Source organism: Toxorhynchites rutilus, chromosome 1 (genome assembly GCF_029784135.1).
Source record: "Toxorhynchites rutilus septentrionalis strain SRP chromosome 1, ASM2978413v1, whole genome shotgun sequence".
In the NCBI taxonomy this organism is placed as follows: domain Eukaryota; kingdom Metazoa; phylum Arthropoda; class Insecta; order Diptera; family Culicidae; genus Toxorhynchites; species Toxorhynchites rutilus.
The window spans coordinates 81,187,713-81,205,569 of NC_073744.1; the positions used below are offsets into that span (position 1 = coordinate 81,187,713).

The 17,857-nt window shown below is 39.7% G+C and overlaps 1 protein-coding gene across 6 annotated transcripts in view; it reads right to left on the reverse strand.

Moving 5' to 3' along the window:
* The window catches only part of LOC129778972 (sialin), an 88,659-nt gene that overhangs the window by 10,787 nt on the left and 60,015 nt on the right, over positions 1 to 17,857 (reverse strand). The window lies entirely within an intron of this gene.

Here is a 17,857-nt window from a genome sequence, read left to right on the forward strand (position 1 = left end):
CCAAACCTCTCACCGACGTGAGTTTCGGTAAATCACGCTGGCGTTGGAAGACTTTTTCGGCCTGAGTACAACCGTTCCGGAGTAGGGTCGCGTATGGCGTGCGATACACACGGGTCGAGCTTCCCTCTCGATGACCAACGCGCTCCAGAATGGTCTATATAGTGGTCTGCAATGACGAGGCGATAGACCACTCCAAGGGATTGATCGAGCATCAACTTCGCGGGCGATGGCTGATCGCCGAAACGCAAAATATAACCTAAACACGGAGCCACCAAGGCTCCGTTTTCATTGGTGCAAAGCACACTGCTGCACTAACCAACTATACTTTTATTTAATTGTACGAACTCAATAATCTTTAACTTGATTCGAATAATCGCGCAACTCACGATTCCGGTTATTGATTATTCAAAATACTCCGAAAAAAAATTTCAACGATTTTATTTAAATCTGTCTTCATCTTTCACTTTATAAACTGTTTCGCTCGGCGACTCAGAATTTCGAATGTTCTAGAGTCCCTTCCATATTACTGTCTCTACTTCCGAAATCTTCCGACATTATACTTTAAGTATTCTTTAATCTTAATAGAGTCTACTAAAATCTTTCTCGATTATTCAAACGTCTGATTCTATCAATGCGGGTAGAACAATCATGGTGGATTATAAATTATAAATTTATTATAAATTTCACCAGACATGTTATTTTAGATTAACATCTACCATTCTGAATCATATTTCGGATACTTTGTTCTAATATCGTGAAATGCTTAATGCACTGATGATGTAACTATAAAATTAATATCACAATTGCTTCTTTAGAGTAATCCCTTGGTTTCACTGTCACTTCATTTGAGAATTACATTTGAATTATTACATAGTAGGAGAAAATCAAACAACACTACTCATTATCGTTTGTGTTTGACGTTTGCTTAGCGTGAAAACGTAGAATTTACCCCTTCCTCAATATTTAAATTTCTCTCGTGTTTCATCAGTTCCCATCGGCGCGCGCTCATTCGTCTTCCTAAGTTCGAAGCCGCCGGACGCATATATTTCGTTATCGTGTATCGTTGAAGTGATACCGTTATTCTCGTGGCTGGTCAAGTGATTGTGCACAATAACGGGATTCCCTCGATTGTAACTGGATTGCATTGAAGCGGACACAACAAGCAGGAGGAAGAAGGCCTACAACACGGGCGCTGTGTGCTGTGTGCTGGTGAATTTATCGCCTCTTGTCATCGACACCATTATCGTACTGTGGTGCGATACACCGGTTCAGCTGCACCGAAGGATTGATACGCGTTGGAGATTATCCGCACTGGTGTGGTGTGCATAATAAGTATAAATAATTTTATTAGGTTAAGTTTATTAGGTTAAGAAAGAAAAAACAAAAAAAATGAAAAATTAACTAAAAAGTGTACATCTGCCACTTTAAATGGCAGATGAAGAAGGAACCGTTGACATGGTGATTGAATCCACTGTCTACTCCTTCATATCTACGGGAGCTGGAAAGTCGCTTAAAAGCGTTCCCCCCCTCGGATGTCTCTTTAGAGGGAGAGTTAAGCCACCTAAACAAGCCCCCCTCAAGAAAATTTGCAAACCTCCTCTTCACTCCCTCAATCTCATGCTCCCGCTTCCGATCAACTCCCGAACTTGCCTCCCAGCCCTACTGTTCCTGATCCCGCTCAACAATCGACCTCGTCTTCCCCCTCAGTTGTTTCCTCTCCTCGTGTCAAGGTCTATCCAGAAGATTCACCTGGATCTGGCCCATGGGTTGTTTTCTTCCGGCCCAAACCAAAAGGAAAATCTCTAAATGTCATTCAAATTTCTAAAGATCTGGCAAGATATTATTCCTCCGTGGTCGAAATTAGAAAGGTTAGACCGAACAAACTGCGTGTTGTCGTGGCTAATCGGAAGCACGCTAACGATATTGTTGTCGACAATCGTTTTGTAATAGAATATCGCGTATATGTGCCCTGCCATAACGTAGAAATTGCGGGGGTGATTACAGAAACGGGTCTGACGAGCGAAATAATAAAAGAGGGAGATGGCAGATTTAAACAGCTCCCTTTGAAGCAAATTAAAATTTTGGACTGCCAGCAACTTGGAAAAGTTTTCCAGAATGGGGAAGAAAAAAAAAATCACGCCGTCCGACTCGTTTCGAGTAACTTTTGCAGGTTCCGCCCTCCCTGACTACGATAAATTAAGGCTTCCAGTGCGACTCTTCGTGCCAAAGCCCATGACTTGCAACAAATGCAAGTCAGTTGGTCATACAGCAGACTATTGCGCCAACAAGGAGCGCTGTGCCACTTGTGGAGAGCAACATGAGGGGTAATCCTGCAGTGCGACTGAGCATAAATGTCCATATTGCGGGGGATCCCCACACGAGCTCTCAGCTTGTGAAACTTATAAGAGTCGCTTGGATAAACAGAAGCGCTCTTTGAAGGAACGCTCGAAGCGCACTTTTGCGGAAATTTTGAAGGGCGCTTCTCCTCCTCCGGCTCAAGAACAACAACCAATCAACACACAAAATGCCTTCGCCACGTTGCCCGTTGACGAAATGGAAGCGGACACAGCTAACGGGGGCACACCGTTCATTTTCCAAGGGAATCCCCGGCGCAAAAATGTGACCACTCCCAAAGTTCAAGGACAAGTCCCTCCGGTTATAACCCCTGTTAGCTTGCCTAAAAAATCGAGTGCAGCGGACAAGCAAAATCAGGTTCCTCCTGGCTTCCGTGGCAATAGTTCACCTTCGAACGACCCAGCACTCGAGGGGACATCAAAAACCCCAACTGTCCCTATTTTTCCGTCCAGCTCAACTTCCCAATCGGGATTTATAAAGTTGTCTGACCTTTTGGATCAACTCTTCAAGTGTTTTAATGTTTCCGACTCCATCAGAACCATTGTCCTCTCAATGCTTCCAGTATTAAAGACAATTTTACAGCAATTGATGCAAACATGGCCCCTCCTTGCAATGATTATCTCTCTTGATGTCTAATTCAAATAGAGAGGTCAGAGATATCACTGTTTTACAGTGGAATTGTCGTAGTCTTATCCCTAAATTGGATACATTCAAATTTTTAATTCATAAGTTCAATTGTGATGTTTTTGCTCTGTCCGAAACTTGGCTTTCTTCGCGAGATGATCTCTCTTTCCATAATTTCAATATTATACGCTTGGACCGTGATGACAGATACGGAGGGGTGCTATTGGGGATCAATAAGTGCCACTCATTTTCTCGAATTGACTTTCCACCTATTGGAGGGATTGAAGCTGTTGGTTGTCATGCAAACATCAGAGGAAAAGACCTCTGTATTGTCAGCTTGTATTGGCCTCCGAGAGCTGCGGTTAGCCGCAAACAACTTGTTGACATGTGCTCACTTCTTCCTGAGCCACGATTGATCTTGGGAGACTTCAACTCTCACGGAACTGCCTGGGGGGAACAGTACGACGACAATCGTTCATCGTTGATATATGACCTTTGTAACAGCTTCAATATGACCGTTTTGAATACTGGGGAAACAACACGTGTTCCTAAACCTCCTGCTAACCCAAGTGCTCTTGACCTCTCGCTTTGCTCGAATTCACTATCGTTAGATTGCAAGTGGAATGTAATCCAGGACCCCAACGGTAGTGATCATATGCCAATCAAAATTTCCATCACCATTGGGTCGAATTCTTCTGAATCTATAAACATGGCATATAACCAGACAAGACACATTGACTGGAAAAAATATGCGGACGCGATTGCTCTAGCCATCAATTCCAGCGATGGTTTTCCTCCATTGGAGGAGTATAACTTCATTTCTCGTTTGATCTATGACAGCGCGGTTCGCGCTCAAACGAAACCCATCCCAGGCTCCACTATTCGTCGAAGGCCTCCCAATCCATGGTGGGATAGCCAATGTTCCAAGCTTTATCAGGATAAATCGAACGCATTCAAAGCTTTTCGGAAACGTGGAACCATTGAAAATTTTCAATCGTATTTGGACCTTGAAAATCAATTTAAAAACTTGATCAAAGGGAAAAAACGTGCTTATTGGCGAAATTTCGTGGGAGGTTTGTCACGAGAAACGTCAATGAAAAAATTATGAAAAGTGGTCGAGCCATGAGAAATCGCTCTTCAACGAATGAAAGCGAAGAATATTCACATCGATGGATTTCCAATTTTGCACGGAAGGTTTGTCCTGATTCCGCTCCTGTGCAAAAAATTGTTCAAGATATACCTCAAGATAGGTACGATCTTGATTCCGAGTTTTCGATGGTAGAATTCTCCCTTGCTCTCCTTTTTTGTATCAATTCGGCTCCAGGAACGGATAGAATTAAGTTCAACTTTTTGAAAAACCTCCCTGATGTGGCGAAACATCGCTTGTTGATTTTATTCAATCGGTTCATGGAGCATAATATTGTTCCAGATAATTGGAGACAAGTAAGAGTTATAGCTATTCAAAAACCCGGAAGGCTCGCGTCCGACTTCAATTCGTACCGCCCAATAGCAATGCTGTCTTGTATACGGAAATTGTTGGAGAAAATTATCTTGTTTCGCCTTGATCGATGGGTTGAAACGAATGGCCTACTCTCAGATACACAATATGGGTTCCGCAGGGGCAAGAGGACGAATGATTGTCTTGCGTTGCTTTCTTCAGAAATTCAAATGGCTTACGCCAAAAAAAATCAAATGGCCTCAGTATCCTTGGACATAAAGGGGGCCTTTGATTCTGTTTCAATAGAGGTTTTGTCAGACAAATTACACTCTCGGGGTCTGCCGCCTCTATTGAATAATATGTTATATAACTTGCTTTGTGAGAAACATTTGAACTTTTCTCACGGAGATTCTGCAGTAAGTCGGTTCTCTTACATGGGCCTCCCCCAGGGCTCATGTTTAAGTCCCCTTTTGTACAACTTCTATGTAAGCGACATCGACAATTGCCTCCCACAAAATTGCAGCCTAAGACAACTTGCAGATGATGGAGTGGTGTCGATCGTAGGATCAAACGAATCCGACCTGCAAGGACCCTTACAAGACACTTTGAACAATTTTTCAACCTGGGCCATTGGGCTAGGGATCGAATTCTCCACGGAGAAAACAGAGATGGTGGTTTTTTCTAGAAAGCATAGACCAGCAAAACCAAAGCTTCAACTTTTGGGTAAACCGATCACTCATGCTATGTCATTCAAGTATCTTGGGGTCTGTTACGACTCCAAATGTACTTGGGGGCCCATATTAGGTATCTGAGTAAAAAATGTCAACAATGAATAAACTTTCTCCGTACAATTACCGGCACCTGGTGGGGAGCCCATCCCGAAGATCTTATAATGTTGTATCGAACAACTATTCTCTCAGTGATGGAGTATGGCAGTTTCTGTTTTCAATCAGTTGCCAAAACACACCTCATTAAACTCGAACGAATTCAGTATCTTTGTCTCCGTATTGCGTTGGGATGTATGCCCTCAACGCATACCATGAGCCTCGAGGTTTTGGCAGGCGTACTCCCACTAAAAGATCGCTTCAATTTATTATCTCTTCGGTTCCTCATCCGGTGTAAAGTTATGAACCCATTGGTGATCGGAAATTTTGAGCAACTGAGCGAGCTAAATTTTCATTCTGGATTTATGAGCTCATATCATGAATTCATCTCCATGCAGGTTGATCCTTCTTCGTATATTCCCAACCGTGTTTGTTTCCCTGACTACATCAATTCCTCTGTACATTTTGATCTGTTCATGAAGGAGAAAATCCATGATATTCTAGATTACCTTCTATCGGGGATCGTTCCTACGATCTTCAATGCAAAGTATGGGCGTATCAATTGTGATAATATGTATTTTACTGATGGGTCCTCTATGAATGAGTCCATAGGATTTGGAGTGTTCAACGTATTTTTTAGCACCTCACACAGTCTTCAGTATCCTTGCTCAGTATATATTGCTGAATTGGCAGCAATACACTGGGCGCTGGACAGCGTCGCCTCACGACCTGTTGAACACTATTACATTGTAACGAATAGTCTTAGCTCTGTCGAAGCTTTCCGTTCAGTGAGGCCGGAAAAGCACTCGCCGTACTTCCTTGAGAGAATACGAGAAATTTTGAGTGCTTTAACCAGACGCTGTTATGTCATTACCTTTGTCTGGGTCCCTCCACATTGCTCAATTTCGGGTAATGAGATGGCTGACTCATTAGCAAAGGTAGGTGCAATTGAAGGCGAAATTTATCAGCGTCAAATCGCCTTCAATGAATTTTATTCTTTAGTTCGTAAAAATACCATCGTTAACTGGCAACGCAAATGGAACGAAGATGAATTGGGCCGGTGGCTCCACTCAATTATCCCTAAGGTTAGCCTTAAACCATGGTTCAAAAGTCTGGACTTGAGTCGGGACTTTATTCGCACCTTCTCCCGACTCATGTCCAATCACTGTTCGTTGAACGCGCTACTCTTTCGTTTTGATCTTGCCGACAGCAATAGAGATGTGCCATCCGCTCATGAGCTGTTCCGAAGAATCGACTCTTTGAAGTGAGTTGACGCGGAACAGCTCGCAAAAAAAATCAAACAGCTCTTCAGCTCACTTTGATGATGATGAAGGAGAGAAAAGAGCTGTAGAATTGAAGAGAGTGTGTGAGCTGTAAGATTCAAATGAACTGACCGTCTCTCGCTCTTCGTGTTAAGACATCAGTTTAGTTTCATTTGTCCCTCGTCTTTTCAACTGTTATATTCGCGTTGACGGCATTGAGCTTTGTTTACCAGTTTAGGGGGCGCCAAAAATAATAATTGGCTCTCAGGCAGAATGAACACGTTTTTAAAATTCAAATTATTAATGAAAATTAACTTCTGTGTATCAAATGAGTATTCTATTTCAATGAAAAACACTTTGTTTGCAGGCGGTGCAAAAATCTCATAAGATTTTTTTTTTGTTGAAGAAAACTTTCTATTGTAATGTAAAGCCTCAGTAAAAATGTCGGAAATGTTGTACTCGCCGAGTCTGTTGTAAATAATAGTCTGGAATACGTGTTTCAAGTAATTAATAATATGGTGTGAAAAATTTCATTTGAATTTTAACATTTTCAAACTGGCTTCGTGGCTATCGAGTTTGGGACCCAAATTGAAAGTCGGCACTGACAACTGAGCTGAAGAGCTGTTCATAAAGAACAGCTCATTTAGATGAGCTGATATGATCAGAGCTGTTCATCATGATGAGCTGATTTGCACACCTCTAGACAGCAATATCTGTGCCTGTGGCCAAGGTTACCACGACATCGAACACGTTGTTTGGTCGTGCGAGGAGTATCTTGTTGCCAGATCGAATTTAGAAAACTCTCTTCGGGCTAGAGGAAGGCAGCCCAATGTGCCGGTGAGAGATGTGTTGGCTGGTTTAGACCTTGATTACATGTCCCAAATATATGTCTTCCTAAAAGTTATCGATCTTCGTGTCTGATTGTCCTTATATCCTTATATTCTCCTTTTCCTTTTCCTTCGCGAGAAATCAAATCCCTTCTTATTAACAATAGAATAAGGTGAAATGTAAATACATATTAGATATAAGATAGGCTTAAGAATTGAGTGTAATGAATGTGAGTGTGAATGTGAGAGTGAACATTGTCAACATATCCTTTTATCCCTTCCTTTTCCTGAAGAAAATATGTCACCCTTCTAAACTCGAGTAGACCGCGAGTAATCGGTTTTCTACACAATTAACTTTAGAATTAAGGAAAAATGTTTATATATACTTGTAACAATACAGTCAGGAGTTTGGCTCCTTTAAACTTATGTAACTGAGCCTGTAAAAATAAACGATTTAATAAAAAAAAAATCAGTTCTCATCATCGTTATCAGGTTACTGTGATTGCTTGGTAAGTGTTTCGCAGTTAACTATAAAATATAGTAAAGTGTAATGTAATTTTCGTTCAAAAAATTACAAAATAAAGTGTCCGAAATTTGAATCTAATCTGTCCGAAATTTGATTTTTTTTTATAAATAGTGTCCGAAGTTTGATTCTTATTCGCTTGATTTTAAAAGCATTTTATTCGATGTTTTTTTATGTTTTCAATCAAATAGGTACCAAAGTAGAAAGCTTAAAAGCATATTGAACTAATTTATTAAAAATATCAACCAAATAATACCTGTGCATAAAGTTGAGATCTATTTTCTGCATCACATACCTATCACATGCGTCCGAAATATGATTCAGAAGGGTATCTCGCTATAGTTTTCAGTCTATACAGGGTGACGCCTACTTACACGTTCAACCAAACAAAACAAATCATGTGATTGGTAATCGGCTAACACAATACCTTGTTGTGCGATGAAATACGTATTGAAGATCGAAAAAAAGCTAAAAGTCCGATAACTTCGTCAAACAAGTTTTTTTTCATATACTCCACAAAAATAGGTTTAACTGTATCTTATTGCTTACGGTATCGGCGCTGTGCAAATCTAATATACAAAAAGCACCAGAGGGATCAGTGCTCCTTTTGAGGCGTTCAATATCCCTAGTTGACAACAAAACCTAAATAACAAATGAACTCCCGTTCATCGAACGATAGAACACAGATGGGGAAGTTCGCATAAAATTGTAATTGCAGCACAAATGATTGGTGGGAATCTGTGTATCTGCGAGTGGAACGAAAAAATCATTCGTACCTAAGGTAAACAGTTCCTAATAGTAGTCGTTTAAGGTAGGACACAAGACTGAGTAACGGATACATTCCATGTTGTTTTTAAGATGTCTCAATACTTGCTGTACATTTCGATTCCCGCCACTTTTTACCTATTCAATCGTCGAACGTTTCTCGTTTCCGTTTTCCAAACCGAGCCATTTCCAAATAATTTTTTCATAAACTGATTCAAAGTAATGGAAATTCTCACCTATCCGCGATGGTAAAATAAGGAAATCTGTCACCACATACTGATTCATCACTTAAATATTCAGAAGTTGCATTTAAGATGCATTTATTCAAACAGCAAATCAACGTGCAGCAGAACCTTGATTATCCGCGAAGGTTAGTTCCATAGTTAGTCATTTTTCATCGCATCCGCAGTGACTTTGTCGCCCAGTTCCGAGGATAATCGAGATTCTACTGTATTTCAGTTCAGGAAACTGTTGCTTCGCATATTTTTGTCTAAATTCCCAAACCTTTTCACACTTCGATTATATATTACATTTACATTAACAATACCGTTTTTGGGACATTCAGTATCCCTATTTCGCGAACAAGAACAAAAAGTATGGTTTCACACTCTTGTCCACTTCCATCCATCAATCGACAGAACGCTGATGGTGGGAATCTGTGTACTGTCGGGACGAACGATGAAATCAATCGTGCTAAGATAAACAGTTCACCCAACAAGTTGTGAATGCACGGGCAAGACTGAGAACAATTGTTCGCAGGGTCGCCTCATATCCGCAGTATACTTTTCGATACCCGCCACTTTTTTTTTGCTATTGTATCATCGGGCGTCTCTCTCTTCATCGAAACAAATGAAAACATGATTTTAATCATTCTGTTGGGAATGATTTTTATTTTTAGGAGCACATACAGTGACTCGAATTCGGAATTCAGTGGTATCTTTTCAAATTTCATTATTTTGGTAATATTATTTGAAATATTATATATACTAGCGACAGCGAAAATTGTCATAACAAATTTCAAAAACTGACTATGTATATTTTGTTCATTGGCCCAAAAAAATGACCTGTGCAAAGTTTCAGCTCAATCGGACATGATTTAGGGGTACCTCAAAGCGCTCAAAGTTTTGATTTTTTTCGATGCCAAATGACCTAAAAAGACATAAAACGTCCAGATCTGATTTGAAAAGGCTTATCTAAACACCGAAACATTTCCAGAATATTCAATTTGCATCCATTTCCACATCCACGATGAACTATGTGGTACAGAAATCCAGCCGCTCACAAAATTTGGCCTGCACAAGGAGCTCTTGCGTTTCACAGCCGTGGCTTGTACTTTGGTACTATTGCACTTGATGTTCGATGACTCTGAAACCGCCAAAAAACTCTTGTGCTCGTAAAAAGACAGAAGCCATCATCTCCGGATTATTTTCACCGCATGGACCGCCCAAGAAATATGTTGAATGAATAAATTTCGCGTGTTTTTTTATTTATTTACTATCTGACCCGGCAAACTTCGTCTCGCTCAAAATGGATTTTCTGTTATCAATACTTTCAAACATTCACGTTTCTTCACAAAGCGAACGTTTATGGGTTCAATCGCAGGACTATTCATTGACCCTTTACAATTTACTTTACAAATTAAGACAGCTCAAACAGGACTCGAATTTTGCGCTTACCAACACATTTGGCGATTCATTTTTATTGATATAGTTAGAAGATATAGAAGTACGTCTTTTCAGCTGAAAATCCATTTCCTCTAAAAACGCTTATCACGAAGTTATTTCAGAACATGCGGGAGTTTTTCGATTTTTTTTCTTTCAGAGTTTTCCGTAAATTTTCATTTGTCATGTTTGGTTGGAATATGGTTAGTTGAAATATGGTGGAGGAGGGAGGTATGTCAAACCGTCAAAGAAACATTTCTCGTGCCCAAAAACTCTCACATGCCAAACTTGGCTCCATTTGCTTGATTAGTTCTCAAGTTATGCAGAAATTTGGGTTTCATTTGTATGGCAGCCACCCCCTAAGAGAGGGGGGAGAATTGCCGAACCATCATAGAAACATTTATTGCCTCCTAAGACCTCCATATGCCAGATTTGGTTTCATTTGCTTGATTAGTTCTCGAGCCCCCTTCACTTAGAGAGGAGGAGGAGTGTCGAACCACCATAGAAAAAAATATTGCCCCTAAAACCTTCATATACCAAATTTGGTTCCATTTGCTTGAATAGTTCTCGAGTTTTGCGGAAATTTGTGTTTCATTTGTATGGCAGCCACCCCCTTAGAGAGGGGGGGAGCATTGCCGAACCATCGTAGAAACATACATTGCCCCCTAAATTTTCCATATACCAGATTTGGTTCCATATGCCAGATTTGGTTCCATTTGCTTAATTAGTTCTCAAGGAATGCAGGAACTTGTATTTCATTTGTATGGCAGCTCTCACTTAGAAAATGGGAAGAAGTGTCAAATCGCTATATAAATAAATCCTTTTCTTGCTATATTTGGCTCCATTTGCTTGATTAGTTCTCGAGCTATGCAGAAATTTGTGTTTCATTTGTATGGCAGCCACCCCCTTAGAGAGGAGGAGGGATCTCGAACCATCATAAGAACCTTACCCGGCCCCCAAAACCTTTACATACAAATTTTCACGCTGATCGGTTCAGTTGTTCCCATAAGTCCATAAGAATCAGATAGAAAAACAGACAGAAATTTATTTTTGTATATTTACAATTAATCACAAAATTGAGTATACAGATGCTACTTGACGATACTCTCCATTTATTTGGCGCAGAATATTTAGAATACATTTCTTCTTTTGATGCATATTAATAACACACTATGCGCGCAAGTAAATTTGGCGAAAAGCTTTTTTGCTAATTATTTATTAATAAACGTTGAAAACAATCTCTATTCGGAGCAATGCAAAATTGAGTATACACCCTAAATTTCTCCAAACAAATTAACCTTTTAAGCACGGTTGCGAACTATAATTGTCATAAATCAGGAAGAAATCCGGTTAGCTCATATGGAATTGTCCGCAAAATTCGTGACGATTTATGAGAAAACAAAAGCATCGTTTTTATAGACAGATAAATGCACGATCATTTGCCATCTTTCATGTAACTTAAAAATTTTATCCTCCCAGAATGTGTTTGCTTTTACATCGAAAACTGTTCACGGTATTTTTTGCTGTCCATAAAGTCGAAGTTTTTGCCTTTGAGTAAACTTTGCAAGGACTTGAACCTGATCCAAAAATAATCTGAAGGTGCAATAGCCGATTAGTTCAGCTGGTGGAATAGCACTTCCTAGCCAGACTCCAAAATAATTTGTAGTGTGGTCAAGAAGACAAAAATACACGTTTACTAATTATGGACTTTGGTTCTGGATCGTTCTGATTCTGGAACGGTAGTTGTGGGAATGTATCGACTGATTGCTTGGTAGAAGCTCATAATCTAGAATTCCTTCCCAATCCCACCACTCCAAGAGTATGACATTCTTCGGGTAAAGATCGGCTTTGGGGTAAGCTAATTATTTCGCTTACCCAAAGTTTTCAGTCGCTAAATGCTACTAAAATGATTTATTTTCATAATCCGTCACGATTCGCTTCAAACCGGTTTTTTTTCATTTTTGAAGTGTATCGCAGACCGAGATGCAATCTATGAAAAGTTTTTTTGTCAAATTCTGTGGAACCTACGCATCGTAACGATTTACGTAACCAAGTTTTACCAGATCCACATGAACGGTTGTTTTAGGTATCTGTAGCAAAACCGCTTATTTATTTATCGTGCCCCGAAGATTATTCTTGATCAAAATTTCGATTTGGTATTCATCTGAAGCGGCTTCCCAAACAACTTTATAAAGATTATTAAATATTCTCATTCCTAAAAGTTTCATATATCGCTTTGATGTATTTAGATGTTATCTGCTGTGGAATATGTATCTTTTTTGTTTAGCTCGACATAATTTCCAGCAGCTAACATTCCTTTGATTGTTATTGTTCCTAGTATATACTTTTAATCTTCGTTTTATTAAGATTGAATTGAGAGAAAAATTGTTTAGCCGATGTTGAGGAATGTGGTGGATTGATAACGATTGTATAAACACTCCCAGTAGTGGAAAAGCCAGCGTGTCCCCGGATCGTTTGATCGTTATTATTTTTTCCCAAAAACCTGTAGCACTTTAGTCAATTACAGAAAAATCTGTATTCAGAATTTATCTGTATTCATAGTCCGTGTTGTGGACTGAATATTTACTCACTAAAAAATAAAAGTATATCAGCATATCATATCCACGGAACAAAGTAGAACTCAAAAAAGCGTTTGAAGAGATCGGAATGTGCATTCCATCTACAGCAACCAGAAATCTCGCTGAATTGAAGCCACGGCATTTGCAGGCAGTGCTGGATGCCAAATAGGGCCACACGAAATACTAGGGGATTGATTTTTGTTATCTTTTAACATTTCTGAATAGATTTAACTTTTTTTTTATGAAAAATCTTGAACTGTACACTCAATTTCGCCACGTCTGAATTGAAGGTTTTTGTGGGTTTTATCGTGGTGGTGGTGGTGGTGATAACACGAAGTAAAAATGTGACCTTTTAATTTTTTTCATTATTACTACATGAGAGTAAAAAGTATCGATTATACATTAATATAAGCCGTTTTCAATTATTTAATTTTTAACCCCAAAAACATAAAAATACCGAACCAAGTTTATACACTAAATTTTCCGATTGACTGTAGATATCTCAAAGAATCACAAAGGTCTGGTCATAATCGTAACCGTGACAGGTGTCCTGATTTTCAACTCCGACCAGATGGTATCCCTACTCAAAACGCTCAAAGTTTTGATTTTTGGTCCTTGAAAATGTCTCAAGGGTTTTTCATTAGGTCAATCGAACATGATTTAGACACGCTCAAAGTTTTGGTATTTTGACCCTCGAAAATCTCCCAAGGGTTTCAAAAAAAAAAAATTGGTACCAAATGTCTTAAAATTGCATGAAACGTCGAGATCTGGTGTTAACTCGAAAATTTTGGCCAAAAATCAACCTTTTGAGTGGCCAAAAAAATAAAATTTTGAGTGCTTTGAGGCACCCCTAAATCATGTTCGATTGAGTTGGAATTTTGCACAGATCATTTTTTAGACCAATAAACAAAATGTACATGGTCGGTCCTTCGAATTCGATGATGAAATGTTTTCCATACATTCATTGTCACTCAGGCTATGTCCCAGAAGGTCCATTTTCGGCCAAAATTTTTTTTTCGAGATGACATCGGATCTCTACGTTTTATACATTTTTAAGCCATTTTGACATCGCAAAAAAATCATGTATCATGTAAATCGAAAAATAGCCCAAGGAGGGAGAAAGAAAATCGGGGTTTTCAAAAAAAAATTGATGCCGAATGTCTTACAATTGCATGAAACGTCGAGATCTACTATCATCTCGAAAAAAAGTTTTATCAAAAATCGAAACTCTGGGACTCAGTCTTTTTTTCGGAATACGAAGCAAAACATATGGTTTAGGGTGCCAATGAAAATGAAAATGGAAGATTTTTGAAATTCGAGATGATAATCTTCATTGGCACCTAATACACTGCGTTTCACAACTATAGAACCACTCATTTCTTCTGAGTTTCCAGAGACATGTAAGAAGTCGGTTGAATTGAAGTATTAGGCTGTCAAAAAAGTCCTGCGGTATTTTTTTTTTAATTTTCATTTGTTCATAAAATTAGTTACAATCATCTGTTTTAAGTCAAATATGCGCCGTTTTGTTCGATGACTTGTTCCCAACGAGATGCCAACTTCATAATACCCCTGTTATAGAAGCTCGCTTCCTTATTGGCAAAAAACTCGGATAGCCAATTTTCACAGGCCTCTTTTGTGGCTAACTTCTGACTACCTAGCTCGTTCGCCATGGACAAAAACAGGTGGTAGTCACTTGGTACAAGGTCCGGACTATACGGCGGATGCAAAAGAACCTCCCATCCGAGCTCCCGGAGCTTCTGGCGCGTCACCAAAGAAGTGTGTGGCCTGGCGTTGTCCTGATGGAAGACAATGCGGCCTCTGTTTATCAAAGATGGCCTCTTCTTCATGAGTGCTACCTTCAAGCGGTCCAGTTGTTGGCAATACAGGTCCGAATTGAGCGTTTGGCCATAGGGAAGCAGCTCATAATAGATTATTCCTTGACAATCCCACCAAACACACAGCAGAACCTTCCTAGCCGTTAATGAGGGCTTGGCCACCGTCTGAGCCACTTCAGCGGGCTTCGACCACGACCGTTTGCGCTTCACGTTGTCGTAAGTGACCCACCTTTCATCGCCAGTCACCATCTGCTTCAGAAACGGGTCGATTTTGTTGCGATTCAGCAGCGATTCACATGCGTCGATACGGTCAGAGATGTTTTTTTGCGTCAACGTGTGTGGCACCCATACATCGAGCTTCTTTGTGAATCTAAGCTTCTTCAAATGGTTAATAACGGTTTGATGACTTATCCCCAGCTCTTGGCCGATGCTACGGCTGCTACTATGCCGGTCTTTCTCGGCTAATTCAGCGATTTTGTCGCAATTTTCGACGACAGGCCTTCCGGAGCGTGGCGCATCTTCGACGATCTCTACACCAGAACGAAAACGTTGAAACCATCGTTGTGCGGTGGAAATGGAAACTGTATCGGGTCCATAAACTGCACAAATTTGATTGGCAGCTTGAGATGCATTTTTGCCTTTGTCATAGTAGTACTGTAAAATATGTCGGATTTTCTCTTTATTTTTCTCCATATTTGCGACACTATAACTCACGAACGACTTAACCAAACAAAACACTGTCAAGGACTATATTATAGCGATTTATATATATATATATATATATATATATATATATATATATATATATATATATATATATATATATATATATATATATATATATATATATATATATATATATATATATATATATATATATATATATATATATATATATATATATTATAGGACTATATATATATATATATATATATATATATATATATATATATATATATATATATATATATATATATATTATAGGACTATATATATACCTTTCCAACAAGCTATAGTATGACTCGATACAATGAATACAACTAGAACTACGCGCTTACAACGACACCTCGCGGAAATACCGCAGGACAGCCTAATATATAGTATAGGATATAAGAACTATCTTCATTTAATAGACTGGCCATTTGAACTTTATTGTTGTGTTCAGGCGCGAAACATTAAAAAAAAACCAAAATTCCAGTGTTTCATAACTATAGAACCAGATGGAAAAACTCTCACTCCTTTACAAAATTAACGTAAATTTCACATGAATTACAATAACTTTCTAATTCATAGGTCATCTTTAGTTCTCAATCAGTTCAAATAAACCATTCGGGGTGATTACAACCAAGTTGCGTCATGTTGTAGTGTGTATCTCGTTCTACGCAGAGGATACTGCTCGTTTAAGCTCTTTAAATCACTCATAATGCTTGTAAGCCACATCTACTTTTCGTACGATCACTCCTCATAACTTCTTGATATGGTTGTGATCTGATAAAGGGTGTGTCACATCAAATTGCATCACGGAAAAAACGCTGTAGAAATTTTGTTTTTAGGAATTATATCTTCAGCTTTCGCTTATAATCAGATAAGAGTGTATAGATCACGTTGGCCATGCTTCACTGTCAATTTTTCGTAAATTTGGAAAAATGTCGTCGAACGAAAAAGAGCGTCGTGAATTAATCTTATACACTCATTTCGAGAATCCGGAGTTGTCACATCGGGACATCGGTAAGATGCTGGGAATCGTCCAATCCACGGTCAGCAGAGTACTAAAACGATACTTCGAGAACCTAACCATCGACCGGAAGGTGAAGAACGGAAAAAATGGATGCTCCGTCAGTGAAAAAGATCACAAGCGCGTAGTTAAGCAGTGTAGACGTGATCCGAGAAGTTCGGTCCGGGATGTCGCCAATAAGCTGAATTTGTCAAGTTCATTCGTCCAGTGGACCACGCAGCGGGAGGGCCTGCGTACATACAAGGTTCAGAAGGCTCCTAACCGTGACGAAAGGCAAAACATGATGGGGAAGACGCGAGCCCGGAAGCTGTATACCGAAATGCTGACGAAGCCGCATTGCCTGGTAATGGACGACGAAACCTACGTCAAAGCGGACTTTCGTCAGCTGCCGGGCCTGTTGTTCTTCTCCGCAGAGGACACATTCAGCGTTCCGGAGGAGATTCGCAAGCAGAAACTATCCAAGTTTGTCAAAAAAGTACATGGTGTGGCAAGCGATCTGCTCTTGCGGAAAGCGGAGCGCCCCCTTCGTGATGACCGGCACGGTAAACGGGCAGGTTTACCTTAAGGAGTGCCTACAGAAGCGCTTACTACCACTATTGAAGCAGCACGAGGGCCCGACCATCTTCTGGCCGGATCTCGCTTCGTGCCACTATTCAAAGGACGTGTTGGAGTGGTACGAAGCCAACGGGGTCACCTTCGTGCCAAAGGAAATGAACCCGCCCAACGCGCCGGAGCTTCGCCCAATAGAGAAATATTGGGCGATTATGAAGCAGGCCCTCCGGAAGAACCCAAAAGTTGTCAAATCGGAGGCGGACTTCAAGTGAAAATGGATTTCTGTTAAAAAAAAACTACAACCTGACGTTGTACAGAACCTTATGGACGGGGTAAAGAGGAAGGTGCGAGCATACGGACTTGGGCTCGAAGTATGAATAAAAAGAAAATGCCAAAAGTTGTTTAATAGTTTTTATTTTACTGTCTAAAATTTTCAAAAGGATCGGTCTACTGGGCGAATTTCTACAGCGTTTTTTTCGTGATGCAATTTGATGTGACACACCCTTTAAGTCCTTCCATGAAGAAGTTCTATTCCAGTTGGATTTCTTTTTATCAGAGAAGTTCTCCTGAAATGGTGAAACCCATGGCATTAGCTTCCACATTAGTTTTTGGACCCGCAGCTTTGGAGATGAAATATTTATGGTTGGAGAGAATTTTCTCAAAAAGGGCTGGTTTAGGTAGCTTACCATCAACAAGAATGAACAGTCAGAAGTGTAAAGAAGTAATTCAGAATCATTTACTGCTGTTTTTACATAAAAAAAACAATGTGATAATTGGGTATTTTGGCATCAATTCATAAAATCCGGAAAATCATGGCATAGTTTAATGAATAGATACTTCAAATTCTGGACTGGTCAGCTTACCCATCAAGAACTTA